Source organism: Heterodontus francisci, chromosome 47, assembly GCF_036365525.1.
Source record: "Heterodontus francisci isolate sHetFra1 chromosome 47, sHetFra1.hap1, whole genome shotgun sequence".
Lineage (NCBI taxonomy): Eukaryota > Metazoa > Chordata > Chondrichthyes > Heterodontiformes > Heterodontidae > Heterodontus > Heterodontus francisci.
Genome location: NC_090417.1, coordinates 16,164,594 through 16,179,880, shown reverse-complemented (window position 1 = coordinate 16,179,880; position 15,287 = coordinate 16,164,594).

Below are 15,287 nucleotides of genomic sequence, written 5' to 3'. Positions count from 1 at the left end.
GCGCCCAGTCTGTGTCTGCGCCCAGTCTGTGCCCAGTCTGTGTCTGTGCCCAGTCTGTGTCTGTGCCCAGTCTGTGTCTGCACCCAGTCTGTGTCTGCGCCCAGTCTGTGCCCACTCTGTACCCAGTCTGTGTCTGCACCCAGTCTGTGTCTGCACCCAGTCTGTGTCTGCGCCCAGTCTGTGTCTGCGCCCAGTCTGTGTCTGCGCCCAGTCTGTGTCTGCGCCCAGTCTGTGCCCAGTCTGTGTCTGTGCCCAGTCTGTGTCTGTGCCCAGTCTGTGTCTGTGCCCAGTCTGTGTCTGTGCCCAGTCTGTGTCTGTGCCCAGTCTGTGTCTGCGCCCAGTCTGTGTCTGTGCCCACTCTGTACCCAGTCTGCACCCAGTCTCTGTCTGTGCCCAGTCTGTGTCTGTGCCCAGTCTGTGTCTGTGCCCACTCTGTACCCAGTCTGCACCCAGTCTGTGTCTGTGCCCAGTCTGTGTCTGTGCCCAGTCTGTGCCCAGTCTGTACCCTGTCTCTGTCTGTACCCTGTCTCTGTCTGTGCCCAGTCTGTGTCTGTGCCCAGTCTGTGTCTGTGCCCAGTCTGTGTCTGTGCCCAGTCTGTGTCTGTGCCCAGTCTGTGCCCAGTCTGTACCCTGTCTCTGTCTGTACCCAGTCTGTGTCTGTACCCAGTCTGTGTCTGTGCCCAGTCTGTGTCTGTGCCCAGTCTGTGTCTGTGCCCAGTCTGTGCCCAGTCTGTGTCTGTACCCTGTCTCTGTCTGTGCCCAGTCTGTGTCTGTACCCTGTCTCTGTCTGTGCCCAGTCTGTGTCTGTACCCGAAGCTCTCCCCATCTCTCAGACAAACTGGAGACGGCTGGCAGCCACTTAACTCTTTCTGCTTTGGTTCGCCTGACCAGGAGGAGTTTGCAACCCCAAAAGCTGTCTTGATATCCCATTGGCTGCAAGTGTCCCCGCCCCCAGGCTGTCCGTCAAACTCTCTCAAAGTTGCTGCCACTTGAGGAAGGGGAAAAGTTTCATTCAAGTTTCAAAACTGCAACTTATTTCAGCAAGTAGGAAGCTCTGCACTTTGTCAGCCTGGTGTGTTTGTGTTTAATGATCAATTCACATCTCCAGTTTTCTCTTTGTAAGTCTGTATTTCTGTGAAATCATGGACACAGAGGCTGTGTTTCTGTGTGTGTTTCCAATCCCCTGGTAGACAGACTGTTGTTGCTCTGCATTATGGTTCCTTCACAGGCCGAGCTTGGCTGGAGTCTGTTTGCCCTGCTTTGAAATATGAATGGGTTTGTAGGTGAGGACTGATTTCGAGGTTAGGAACTCTGCTACATTCAGAGCTGGGAATTGTGTCTTCGTCCCTCAGCCGATTGCCTTACTTGGGCTGCATGGCTCCAGATTGACGTGGGTGCAAGTGATTTCAGTTTGATTCCACAATGTCAATGCAGAGTGAATTGTCCATTCTGATTCAGGAGACCAGCTCTGGAATGAGTGTATAATACCATTCCTCTTCCAGTTGGAGGGTAGATCGAACCTGGTGTTAAACCTGGTTAAAGTTCTGGAAGACTCCTGTAATTCCTGGCTACATCAGGATTGCTTCCTTCAAAGAGCTTGCACAGGCTCTTGGCAGTTGAATGATCTTGTCCTGTGCTGTCTGATTGTATTTCATCCTTGTGAAACTGAGTGACTCATTATTCTGTCCAGTTTTTAGTCCAGTAGCACAACTGTAAACATAGCACTGCTGATTTAGCCCATCACATTACCGCCTCACACTGGCACAGGGTAGTACTGCACCTTGGTCTTGTTGCCACACAAACCTTGCTGATGGTCAGCAAGGCATTAAACAACGGAGCCCAAGAAAACTCCACTCCAGTCATTGTTTAAATATCTGTAAGAAACCCCCGAAATATCAGCAAACATTTCTGTTCACGGCATTTGTTCAGAATAAAACATAGTGTGACCCAGTTTTTGGATTTACAGGTATCTGCAGAACCCCTGCTGAGTGTCAATCGTACTCGATGCCAGAGAGGTGCAGAGGTGCAGGAGAAACTCCACTCTGGTCAAGTAGGCATTTTCAGTGGGGAATACATTGTGTTTTGAGAGTATTCTGATTGATGGAAATGGTTTTTACCTGATGCCAGCCCTGCAACTCTCCGACAACTCTGCGTGCACCCAATTCTGCCCTCGAGTACGTCCCCCCCACTTCCTCTGCTGTACCATTGGCCACTGTGTGCCTTCGGCTGCCTGGCCTCGAAGCTTTGTCATTGCCTTCCTCACCCCCTCTCTCCTCCTTGTCCGATACTTCTTAAACCCCACCTCAGTGCCCAAACCTCTGCTCACCTCCCCAAATGTCTCCTGCTTTGGCCCGGTGTCACCTTTCGCCTGGTCGTGATCGTGTGAAGCACCTTGTGACGTTTTACTCTGTTGCAGGTGCGATACAAATGCAAGTTGTTGTTGTAACTGGTGCCAAATGCCACTCGGCAAAAAAGCGAAGATTCAATATTGAAATGATTGTGGATTTGTGGTCAAAGATGTTTGAGTGGGAGTTTTACACTCGTGCTTGTTTTGCTTTCAATTCCGACTCGCTGCTAGCTTTCCTGGTGAAGGGTGGTGATATTCCTTCCATGTCAGACCAGGAACTTCCAGGGTCAGTTTGCACCTGAACACAGTACATACTGAGTTGAGACATTTTCATTGCAAGGAGTCTGGAGCAAAGCATGAGCTGATGTGATTTGTGCTGCTTTGGAGAACAGGAGAAGGGGGATTATTCTGAGTAACACTGTGAGCCAGGGGATAAAGTTATCAAACATTTCTTTTGATCACATTGATCCTTCTGTTAGATTTGTCTGTTGACTGTCAGCAGTTGCTGTGATGTCATTGAAAAGAGGAAATGAATTCTTTGTTTTCACTCGTTTTCCATTTTGAACTCTCATGATGCTCCGTTCCAGTTTTGATTCTGTGCTGTGCTGAATGATTTACCAATGGAGAGGTGCAGATGACCTGCTCATTTCTCTTGGACACACAGAGGTGTATGGAAGAGCAGACTGGGAACATAGCAACATGAGAAGGTCATTCAGCCCCTCAAGCCTGTTCCCCACCATTCATGACTGGTCTGTTGCTCAACCCCATTTCCATATCCCCGGATCCCCTTGATGAAGAAAAATCTGTCTGACTTGTGACGTCTCTCTGGTCTGGAGTGAGGTTCAGCTGAGTTTAGTACCAGATATGTGAGACAGAGACTGCAGCTGAGTGTTGAACAGAAAGGTGGCTTTTTAAAAATTGCGTTTGAGCTTTACTTTCCCTTTGCTAGTTTGCGTATTCTCCAGCAGCCCCAAGTTTACACAATGCACAATGCAATCACACAACAAAAAATATGACATCCCCCCCCCCGCCGCCCCCTTCTTAGTGAATGAAAGACGTCGAACATTTCTCAATGGTTTGTTTCCAATGAACTGGAACAAAAATAGTTCACTTTGTAACATAGTCACTTCAGTATGGTGGGCATTTTCTCTCACAGTGGGATATCGTCTGACATCAATTGTAGTCTCATTTGACTCCTGTTCTACATCTGATGTGTCAATGTCAGAATGGGATTCGAGATTGCGAATGATGTTTTCAGTGCTTGGAAGAATGCTGTGTTTCTTGTGATGATTTTTCAATCATTGATCCATTTGTCTTGGTCACAGAAAATGCATGATCAATGTCACCAAAGTGACACGTGGTTGCTAGTTGCCTCGATCTTGTGCAATATTGGTCATTTGTTTTGTCTGCTTCTCGCTCAGTGTGTCAGAAGACAGCAGTTTCATAGCTGGTGTTTTTCTTGGGTGTGCAATAGGCTGTTAGTGCACTTTTTGGCTGAGTCATAGTCACTTTGCTCAGGAGTAAGGGTCTCAAAGATATCATTTAGTTCTTCACCTCCACAGTGTCGAAGAAATGTCTTTTTCCCTGTGTTGTCTGTGATTGCAAAACCTGCAATTGTGCCTTTGAAATGTCACAGCCATGTTTGCCAATGTGGAGATATAGGTGATGACTCTGAATGAAGATGGAAAGGAAGTAAGTTGGGGTCTCAACAATGTCATATTGATCAGCAAGACAGTGCGAGTGAGGAATCCAGGATCTATGATCACATTGTTTTCAGAGGAAACATCTCTGCAGTGAGCTGATTTTGATTGGATGGTTATTTTGGAGAGATCAGTGTGTGTGTGTGTTTATATACACTGTACAAGCTTCCTGTGTGTCTCGAACACAGTCTACAAGTGAAAATGCTGTCTGTAAAAGTAGAAAAACAGGGTGCAGAATTTTCACGGCTGAAAGCCAAGTTTCTTGCTCTTCACCACCCTTTGCTATTGACCTGATAACCATTGCGATTGTGGACTGCAGCGATACGCATGACTGGAGGAAACCCAGGAAGAAATAGGAAAGATATCACCCCCATTCCCCAAAAAGACCAGCCAATCATTCATTAGGAAGATCCAGATGAAGAGGAAGGAATCCAATCTGAACACTAGGCTACAATCCGCAGCAAAGAGTAGCAACGACAATTACTGCTGGTCCCATTCAGACTACAATCCAAAATGGGGAAACCTCAATACGAACAAAATCTCCTGAGGTCTGACACTCAGTGGGAAGAGAGGGTAAGAGATAAGTCAAAGATGGAAATATGTTTGAGAAAGACTTGGTGGGGGGAGATGTGGTAAAAGTACGTAAAGGGTTAATGCTGAAGACACCGAGCAACCCATCCCACTTAAAGAGTGGTCATTTCATGGCTACATGAGGGGAGGCAGGAGAGAGGAAGAGAGCAGCACAAAGGATACGAGCCCAGGAGGCGTACTGAGAGTGCATACAGGATTATGTAAATCAAAAACCTTTATTAGTTGAAATCATCCCGAGTCTTTCTGTGGAACGTTCCTGCCATTAGACTGCTAGATTCAACAACAACACAATCTCATAATGGTATAAACACTACTGTGTTCAGCTTTGAAATTTTCAATTGACTCCCAGTCTTGACAGCTTCTATGGGGAGAGTGTCCCAGTTTTCCACTAACCTTGGTGTGATGTCTCTCATGACAAGGAAGGTGACCACCCCCCCCCCCCACCCCCCCACCCCCCCCCCCCCAATCCATTTCCTGGAGTTCCCCCCTGCCCCCCCTGCTAGAGGAAGGTGACGTGAGTGAACTTTGTGCAGCTCTGACATCATTCCAGCTGCTGGTGGAGCCCAGATTCTTGGTTTCACCAGGAGAGAGGGTCAGAATGCTTCCTCTTGGTCACAAATGAAATGCGATCATCACTCACCCTCCCGACTCACTAGCCTGCATTGCATGTTGAAGAGAATCTCTTGTGAAATGATGTCTGCTGTTAACCTGCTGCAGTTTGCGAGGTGAATTGTCGGAGAAGTTTGTCACTGGATTTGGCTTGTTCAAGTGGCTAGACCTTGGTGTCCACCAGATGGTGCCAAATACCAGCATGACAAGAGAACTGCATGAAATAGCAACAGGAGAAGGCCTTTCATCTGCTTTAGTCTGTTCCAAACTGGAATTCTACCATATTGGTATCGCAACTCCATTTCCCTGCCTTGGTTCCATAATCGTTCATATTCTGACTGAACAAAAAATCCATCAAACACAGTTTTCAATTGTTTCACTTGACCCCGAGACTCAACAGTTATTTTCAGGGAAAGAGTTCTGCATTTCCACACTGCTTACTGCTTCCTGACACAGCATGAATCGTATTTGACAGTTAAATTCGGTGTTCTGGACTTGTGCTGCAGCCTCACTTCCTCGCAGTCTGATGGGAAGGAGGACAGTCAATACTGAGGGAGTGCTGCACTGTCGGAGGGTCAATACTGAGGGAGTGCTGCACTGTCGGAGGGTCAATACTGAGGGAGTGCTGCACTGTCGGAGGGTCAGCACTGAGGGAGTGCCGCAATGTCGGACGGTCAGTACTGAGGGAGTGCTGTACTGTCAGAGGGACAGTATTGAGGGAGTGCTGCCCTGTCGGAGGGTCAGGACTGAGGGAGTGCTGCACTGTCAGAGGGTCAGTACTGAGGGAGTGCTGCACTGTCGGATGGTCAGTACTGAGGGAGTGCTGCACTGTCGGAGGGTCAGTACTGAGGGAGTGCTGCACTGTCGGATGGTCAGTACTGAGGGAGTGCTGCACTGTCAGAGGGTCAGTACTGAGGGAGTGCTGTACTGTCAGAGGGACAGTATTGAGGGAGTGCTGCCCTGTCGGAGGGTCAGTACTGAGGGAGTGCTGCACTGTCAGAGGGTCAGTACTGAGGGAGTGCTGCACTGTCGGATGGTCAGTACTGAGGGAGTGCTGCACTGTCGGAGGGTCAGTACTGAGGGAGTGCTGCACTGTCAGAGGGTCAGTACTGAGGGAGTGCCGCAATGTCGGACGGTCAGTACTGAGGGAGTGCTGCACTGTCGGAGGGTCAGTACTGAGGGAGTGCTGCACTGTCAGAGGGTCAGTACTGAGGGAGTGCTGCACTGTCGGATGGTCAGTACTGAGGGAGTGCTGCACTGTCGGAGGGTCAGTACTGAGGGAGTGCTGCACTGTCGGAGGGTCAATACTGAGGGAGTGCTGCACTGTCGGAGGGTCAATACTGAGGGAGTGCTGCACTGTCGGAGGGTCAATACTGAGGGAGTGCTGCACTGTCGGAGGGTCAATACTGAGGGAGTGCTGCACTGTCGGAGGGTCAATACTGAGGGAGTGCTGCACTGTCGGAGGGTCAGCACTGAGGGAGTGCCGCAATGTCGGACGGTCAGTACTGAGGGAGTGCCGTACTGTCAGAGGGACAGTATTGAGGGAGTGCTGCCCTGTCGGAGGGTCAGTACTGAGGGAGTGCTGCACTGTCAGAGGGTCAGTACTGAGGGAGTGCTGCACTGTCGGATGGTCAGTACTGAGGGAGTGCTGCACTGTCGGAGGGTCAGTACTGAGGGAGTGCTGCACTGTCGGATGGTCAGTACTGAGGGAGTGCTGCACGGTCAGAGGGTCAGTACTGAGGGAGTGCTGTACTGTCAGAGGGACAGTATTGAGGGAGTGCTGCCCTGTCGGAGGGTCAGTACTGAGGGAGTGCTGCACTGTCAGAGGGTCAGTACTGAGGGAGTGCTGCACTGTCGGATGGTCAGTACTGAGGGAGTGCTGCACTGTCGGAGGGTCAGTACTGAGGGAGTGCTGCACTGTCAGAGGGTCAGTACTGAGGGAGTGCCGCAATGTCGGACGGTCAGTACTGAGGGAGTGCCGCACTGTCGGAGGGTCAGTACTGAGGGAGTGCTGCACTGTCAGAGGGTCAGTACTGAGGGAGTGCTGCACTGTCGGATGGTCAGTACTGAGGGAGTGCTGCACTGTCGGAGGGTCAGTACTGAGGGAGTGCTGCACTGTCAGAGTGTCAGTACTGAGGGAGTGCTGTACTGTCAGAGGGACAGTATTGAGGGAGTGCTGCCCTGTCGGAGGGTCAGTACTGAGGGAGTGCTGCACTGTCAGAGGGTCAGTACTGAGGGAGTGCTGCACTGTCGGATGGTCAGTACTGAGGGAGTGCTGCACTGTCGGAGGGTCAGTACTGAGGGAGTGCTGTACTGTCAGAGGGTCAGTACTGAGGGAGTGCTGCACTGTCGGAGGGTCAGTACTGAGGGAGTGCTGCACTGTCGGAGGGTCAGTAGTGAAGGAGTGCTGCACTGTCGGAGGGTCAGTAGTGAGGCAGTGCAGCACTCCCTCAGTACTGACCCACCGCCAGTGCAGCACTGCCTCACAACTGACCCTCCGACAGTGCAGCACTCCTTCACTACTGACCCTCCGACAATGCAGCACTCCCTCAGTACTGACCATCCGACAGGACAGCACACCCTCAGTACTGACCCACCGCCAGTGCAGCACTCCCTCACTACTGACCCTCCGACAGTGCAGCACTCCCTCACTACAGACCCTCCGACAGTGCAGCACACCCTCAGTACTGACCCTCCGACAGTGCAGCACTCCCTCAGTACTGACCCTCTGACAGGGCAGCACACCCTCATTACTGACCCTCCGACAGGGCAGCACTCCTTCACTACTGACCCTCCGACAGTGCAGGACACCCTCAATTACTGACCCACCGACAGTGCAGCACCCCCTCAGTACTGACCCTCCGACAGTGCAGCACTCCCTCAGTACTGACCATCCGACAGTACAGCACTCCCTCAGTAATGACCCTCCGACAGTACAGCACCCCCTCAGTACTGACCATCCGACAGTACAGCACTCCCTCAGTAATGACCCTCCGACAGTACAGCACCCCCTCAGTACTGACCCTCCGACAGTGCAGCACTCCCTCAGTACTGACCCTCTGACAGTACAGCACTCCCTCAGTACTGACCATCTGACACTACAGCACACCCTCACTACTGACCCTCTGACAGGGCAGCACTCCTTCACTACTGACCCTCCGACAGTGCAGCACTCCCTCAGTACTGACCCTCCGACAGTGCAGCGCTCCCTCAGTACTGACCCTCCGACAGTGCAGCACTCCCTCAGTACTGACCCTCTGACAGTGCAGCACTCCCTCAGTACTGACCCTCCGACAATGCAGCACTCCCTCAGTACTGACCCTCCGACAGTGCAGCACACCCTCAGTACTGACCCTCTGACAGTACAGCACTCCCTCAGTACTGACCCTCTGACAGTACAGCACTCCCTCAGTACTGACCCTCCGACAGGGCAGCACTCCCTCAGTAGAGATCCTCCGACAGGGCAGCACTCCCTCAGTACTGACCCTCCGACAGAACAGCCCTCCCTCAGGACTGACCCTCTGACAGTACGGCACTCCCTCAGTACTGACCATCTGACACTGCAGCACTCCCTCAGTACTGACCCTCCGACAGTGCAGCAGTCCTTCACAACAGACCCTCCGACTGGGCAGCACTCCCTCAGTACTGACCCTCCGACAGTGCAGCGCTCCCTCAGTACTGACCCTCCGACAGTGCAGCACTCCCTCAGTACTGACCCTCCGACAGTGCAGCACTCCCTCAGTACTGAGGGAGTGCTGCACTGTCAGAGGGTCAGTACTGAGGGAGTGCTGCACTGTCAGAGGGTCAGTACTGAGGGAGTGCTGCACTGTCAGCGGGTCAGTACTGAGGGAGTGCTGCACTGTCAGCGGGTCAGTACTGAGGGAGTGCTGCACTGTCAGAGGGTCAGTACTGAGGGAGTGCTGTACTGTCAGAGGGTCAGTACTGAGGGAGTGCTGCACTGTCAGAGGGTCAGTACTGAGGGAGTGCTGCACTGTCAGAGGGTCAGTACTGAGGGAGTGCTGTACTGTCGGAGGGTCAGTACTGAGGGAGTGCTGCACTGTCGGAGGGTCAGTACTGAGGGAGTGCTGCACTGTCGGAGGGTCAGTACTGAGGGAGTGCTGCACTGTCAGAGGGTCAGTACTGAGTGACTGCTGCACTGTCAGAGGGTCAGTACTGAGGGAGTGCTGCACGGTCAGAGGGTCAGTACTGAGGGAGTGCTGTACTGCCAGAGGGTCAGTACTGAGGGAGTGCTGTACTGTCAGAGGGTCAGTACTGAGGGAGTGCTGTACTGTCAGAGGGTCAGTACTGAGGGAGTGCTGTACTGTCAGAGGGTCAGTACTGAGGGAGTGCTGTACTGTCAGAGGGTCAGTACTGAGGGAGTGCTGTACTGTCAGAGGGTCAGTACTGAGGGAGTGCTGTACTGTCAGAGGGTCAGTACTGAGGGAGTGCTGTACTGTCAGAATGTCAGTACTGAGGGAGTGCTGCACTGTCAGCGGGTCAGTACTGAGGGAGTGCTGCACTGTCAGAGGGTCAGTACTGAAGGAGTGCTGTACTGTCAGAGGGTCAGTACTGAGGGAGTGCTGTACTGTCAGAGGGTAAGTACTGAGGGAGTGCTGTACTGTCAGAGGGTCAGTACTGAGGGAGTGCTGCACGGTCAGAGGTCAGTACTGAGGGAGTGCTGTACTGTCAGAGGGTCAGTACTGAGGGAGTGCTGCACTGTCAGAGGGTCAGTACTGAGGGAGTGCTGTACTGTCAGAGGGTCAGTACTGAGGGAGTGCTGCACTGTCAGCGGGTCAGTACTGAGGGAGTGCTGTACTGTCAGAGGGTCAGTACTGAGGGAGTGCTGTACTGTCAGAGGGTCAGTACTGAGGGAGTGCTGTACTGTCAGAGGGTCAGTACTGAGGGAGTGCTGCACTGTCGGATGGTCAGTACTGAGGGAGTGCTGTACTGTCAGAGGGTCAGTACTGAGGGAGTGCTACACTGTCAGAGGGTCAGTACTGAGGGAGAGCTACACTGTCAGAGGGTCAGTACTGAGGGAGTGCTGTACTGTCAGAGGGTCAGTACTGAGGGAGTGCTGCACTGTCAGCGGGTCAGTACTGAGGGAGTGCTGTACTGTCAGAGGGTCAGTACTGAGGGAGTGCTGTACTGTCAGAGGGTCAGTACTGAGGGAGTGCTGTACTGTCAGAGGGTCAGTACTGAGGGAGTGCTGTACTGTCAGAGGGTCAGTACTGAGGGAGTGCTGTACTGTCAGAGGTCCTGTCGTTGAGGTGAGAAGTTAAACTGAAAGCTGATCTGCCTTTGCAGGAGGATGTGACCGAACCGATCACACTGTTTGAAGAGGAATAGATGACCTGGGTCCTGTATTTATCCCTTACCCAATGTTGTGGGATCTTGCTGTGCGCAGACTGCCTGACCTGTTTCCTACTTGCTAACAGTGACTGCACTTTATGAACACAATCTTGTGATCAAAGGTATTTTTATGGATCATTCTGCCTCTGGGCTGTGTTCGAGGGAACAGTTTTGACAAAGGCTCTGAATGAAGTGAAACCTAGTTGTTCTGATGTGAAACACACTGCCTGAAAGACTGGTGCAAGTCGGTTCGACAGGAACTTTTCAAAAGGGAATTGGAGAAATAGTTGAAGACAAAAGGTTTGCAGAGCTGTGGGGAAAGAACCAGGCGAGTGTGACTGATTAGAAAGCTCTTTCCAAGGGCTAGCACACAGATGATGGGATGAATGGCATGTGGCCTGATTCCATTTGTTAGCCAAGGCATAGAATATAAGAGCAGGGAGGTTCCAGTGGAACTATGTGCAACACTAGTTAGACTACAGCTTGAGCAGTACGTACAGGCAACATGTGACTGCACTGGAGAGGGCACAAAGAAAACTTAGCAAGATATTGGCAACCCTGGAAAAGTTTAGCTATGAGGAAAAATTGAATAGGCTGGGTTTTCTTTCCTTTGAACAAAGCAGTCGAAGGGGTGACGTTCTTAATTGAGGTGTATAAAATTTTGAGGGGCCCAGATAGAATGGAAAGTAAGAACCTGAGCAGAGAGATCAAAAACCAAGGGGTATGGATTGAAAGTAACTGGTAGAAGTATGAACCAGAGGGTGATAGGGACCTGGAATGCACTGTCTGAAAGGGTGGTGGAGGCAGAAACTCTCACCAGAGGTAAAAAAAAGTGCTTGGATGAAGGTGGAATGAGGCAGGGTAGCTCTTTGTTGACCAGCATGAAAACGATGGGCTGAATGGCCTTCCTCTGTGCTGTAAGTTTTCTGTGATGTTGAGAGCAGCAAGGCATGGGCAGTTTGCCCACATGCTGAGAATGAATCAAAATAACCTGACTCAGCCTCTGTTATCAGAATCTGTTTGGAGATCTTGTCGTTTTATTTTCGACTTGTTTATCGACTGATTTTAACAGCAAGGTGAAATAGATGTACAATGCCCAGGTATAGAACTGGCATTGGACATAATCTTCCGATGATACAAACCGCCTGCTTTTCACATCCAGTTTATTGAGTCACAATCTCGAGTTTTTTCCGTGTTTATTATTCATTCTTCGGGATGTGGGTGTCAATTGGCAAGTTTGGATGGATTGCTTATCTTTCGCTGCTCAGAGTACATGACTAGCGCTGTCTAACAACAACCACTCTTCTCTAATTGGAGGGGTTCATGGGCATGAACAGCTTTCCGAGGATTCAGATCTTTGAAAGGACAAATGAAATGAACACTGGTCCTGAAATAACTCTGTGGGGTATGTGTGCTGAACATATTCACCTGCAGTTCCTGTCTCCCCTGCTGCTGTTCACTGTTCAACATATTCATCTGGAATTCCTCTCTCTCTCTCTGTCTCTCTCTCTCTCTCTCTCTCTCTCTCTCTGCTCTTCAGTGTAGACTTTGATCAGAAGTAACAGAGAGGGAAAACGACAGCCAGATCAGTTTCCATTGGTTTACCCGCAGTACTATTCCAGGACTACTGAGATTTGAGAGGGGGTGAAAAATTAACAGCATCTATCAGAAGTGTTACTGTGTCTCTGTACGACAGGCTGTTCTTCATAATATCTTTTGTACAGGATAAACAACTTCTCTATCCTCCCAGCTAGTCAGTAAAACACTGTCATGGACATATCAACTAAAGCAGCACAGAATGAGGCCATTCAGCCCATCGTGACTGTGTTGGTTCTTTGACAGCCCGATCTAATTCATCCCATTTTCCTGCTCTTCCCCCTGAGAAGCTTGCAAATTTATCCCTGTCCAATTCCCTTTGGAAGAATACGAATGAATGTGCTTGAACCAGGCAGTGGATTGCAGAACAGAACAAGTCGCTGTGTTTTCAGAAAAACAAAATTCTCTTCATGTCCCCTCTGCTGTTGTGACAATGACTTGAAATCTGTGTATTCTGGTTGCTGACACTCAATTGCTCCATACGTTATCCATCAAAACCCTTCTTCATTTTGATCATCTCCCTTAAATCTCCTCTTAACCTTCTCTGCCCTGAGGACAACAAAATGTTGCTTGACTGAGAAATGTTTTTCTGTGCTCTGAACTGGTGTATGTTTTATTTAAAGTTCACCAGAAAGAAAAAGAGAGAGAGAGAGCGAGGGAGGAGGCCCATGACAGATTTCAAACACAGCTAAATACGCCAACACAAAATGAACTTTCTTCTAAAAAAAAAAATATCTTTGGCTGGTATCGAGCAACAATTCCAGTTAAGTCTCACCCGGGTCTCAAGGCGAGCTCCCAGGTCACTGGGATACTGGGTCGTTGCAAAACACTTCAGTAGTTGCAGTGAGTTTTTCCAATCAAGGCAGTAAAAGCAGCTGCGATGATGCCAAGTTGAGTTCCAATATATATGTCAGAGCTGAACTGCAAATGAGTGTTGATCGCGCATGGAACATCAATTTATCAAACGCCAAGACATGGAACATGCGCCAAAGTCGAAAAGTTCCTATTTTTCATTGTACTGGAGCAGGATACACAAGAAGGAACTGTTTATCTCTTGCACTGTTTCACAATTTTCTCTGGAGAGATTGGAGGGGTTGTCGAGCGGTGAGTTGCGGGGGTGGGGGGGAGGGGAAGCTGTCTTCCAAATTGCACTGTGTACATCTGCAAATCAAACATGCAAACGTCATCTCCTGTTATCAGCAATGCTGCAACCTTGCACTCATTAAACACTCACTAGTTAGCAAGTCTGCTATTCAACACTAAAAGTTTAATATTCAACATCTCAGAAATGTTCGGGATAACGTGAATGGAAAATAACCCAAAGAATATTGACTCGGGGATCTGAATGCAAAAATAAAAAGATTCAAGTTGTTAACAAGAAATCTTGTGAGCATTTTGCTAAACCTTTCACACCGTCCTTTGCTCCAGATTTCTGAGTCAGCACTGGGATTTGAGGATCCAATTTCTGCTGAAGAACTGGAGTCTTGTTAAGCTGAGGATCCACTCACGTCGGAGACTGCCCAGACACACACACACACATGGGCAACATTGAGCAGTGAATCGAGAATGTGTTCATTTCATTTCTATGTAAAATATCAAACTGTTTAAACAAAATTAGCATCTCCCTTTGTCAAATACGGGACAATGTTTAAATGCCTCGCTGTCTTTTGAGAACAAAATGACAGGTTGAAACAGGCCTGTTTCGGATACAATCAGATTTTCATCTTTTCTTCACCATTTTGTACTGGTATTTGCCTGGCGTATCATTCCATCTCTGTTTGGATTCCTCCTTTCAGATGTACATCTGATTATATTAGCCTTGAACATTCATCAGAACTGCCCACTTAACTCTTTCCAGTTTAGAACCATCTGGCAATGACGCTTGGAGTGCAATGAACAGATTGATCAAGTTATACCAGGGATGGAATGATAGAAATACTCCATGTGTTAGTCTGAAATCTCCCTCTCTTGTGTTTTAGTGGAAACATTTGGTTATTTCTCCTGGGAATGCTGCCGTGTTTACTGTCCCTCCTTAGTTGCCTTGAGAAGATGGGTGGTGAGCGAGCTGTCTTCTTCAATCACAACAGTCCTTGTGCTGAAAGTACTCCCGCTGTGGTTTGAGGGAAGGAATTCAAGGATATTGTCCCAGTGAAAATTCAGGAATGGGGCGTGGAGGTGCTCTCATCCTTCTCACTAGTCGGGGTTCTGTTGGAGTAAGCCCAGTTAGTCTAAACAGATGGGTTCCTCTGCCAGAAATTGCAGAGAGGAATTTCCAGAGAGTGTGTTAAACAAGCAGACAATGGTATCCCACAGTGTAATTTCTGGGTGCTGTGTTTTTTTGATCAGTCCAGTGAGGAATGAAATGGGACATCATAATAAAAGCAAAATACTGCAGATGCTGGAAATCTGAAATAACAACACAAAGTGCTGGAAATACTCAGCCGGTCTGGCAGCATCTGTGGCAAGAGAAGCAGAATTAATGTTTCAGGTCAGTGACACTTCATCAGAACTGGCAGATATGAGAAATGTAAAAGGTTTTAAGCAAGTAAAGTAGGGCGGGGAGGTTTGGGGGGTGGCAAGAGCTAACAAAAGAGAAGGTGTTGATAGGACAAGGTCACAGAGAATAACTGACCAGAAGGTCATGGAACAAAGGTAAACTATATGTTAATGATGTGCTGAAAGACAAAAGCTTTAGTACAGAGAGGGTGTTAATTGACTGTAAAGCACAAAGCACTCCAATCACAAACATAAAAAAACAGAAAATGTGGGTAGGCACAGTAGAAGCAAACTAACCAAACTAAAAAAAACTGAAATAAAATAACCAAAGAAAAAAGAAAAAATAACTAAACATAACAAAGGGGGGCCTGTCATGCTCATTCGTTCAATGAAATGGAACAAGTGTTTCAGTGAGAGAGCATTTGTGAACACAATATCATTCTGATTAGAACAGTTCAAGAAAAGGGAAGGTTTTAAAATGCAACAGGAGGACGACAGACTGAAGTGAGTTGAAAAGGGATGTGGCCCAGGTGGATTGGAAACAGCAGGTAAAAGAGTAAGTGAGCATTGGGAGGTTCTTGGAGGAGATAGTTTGGCTA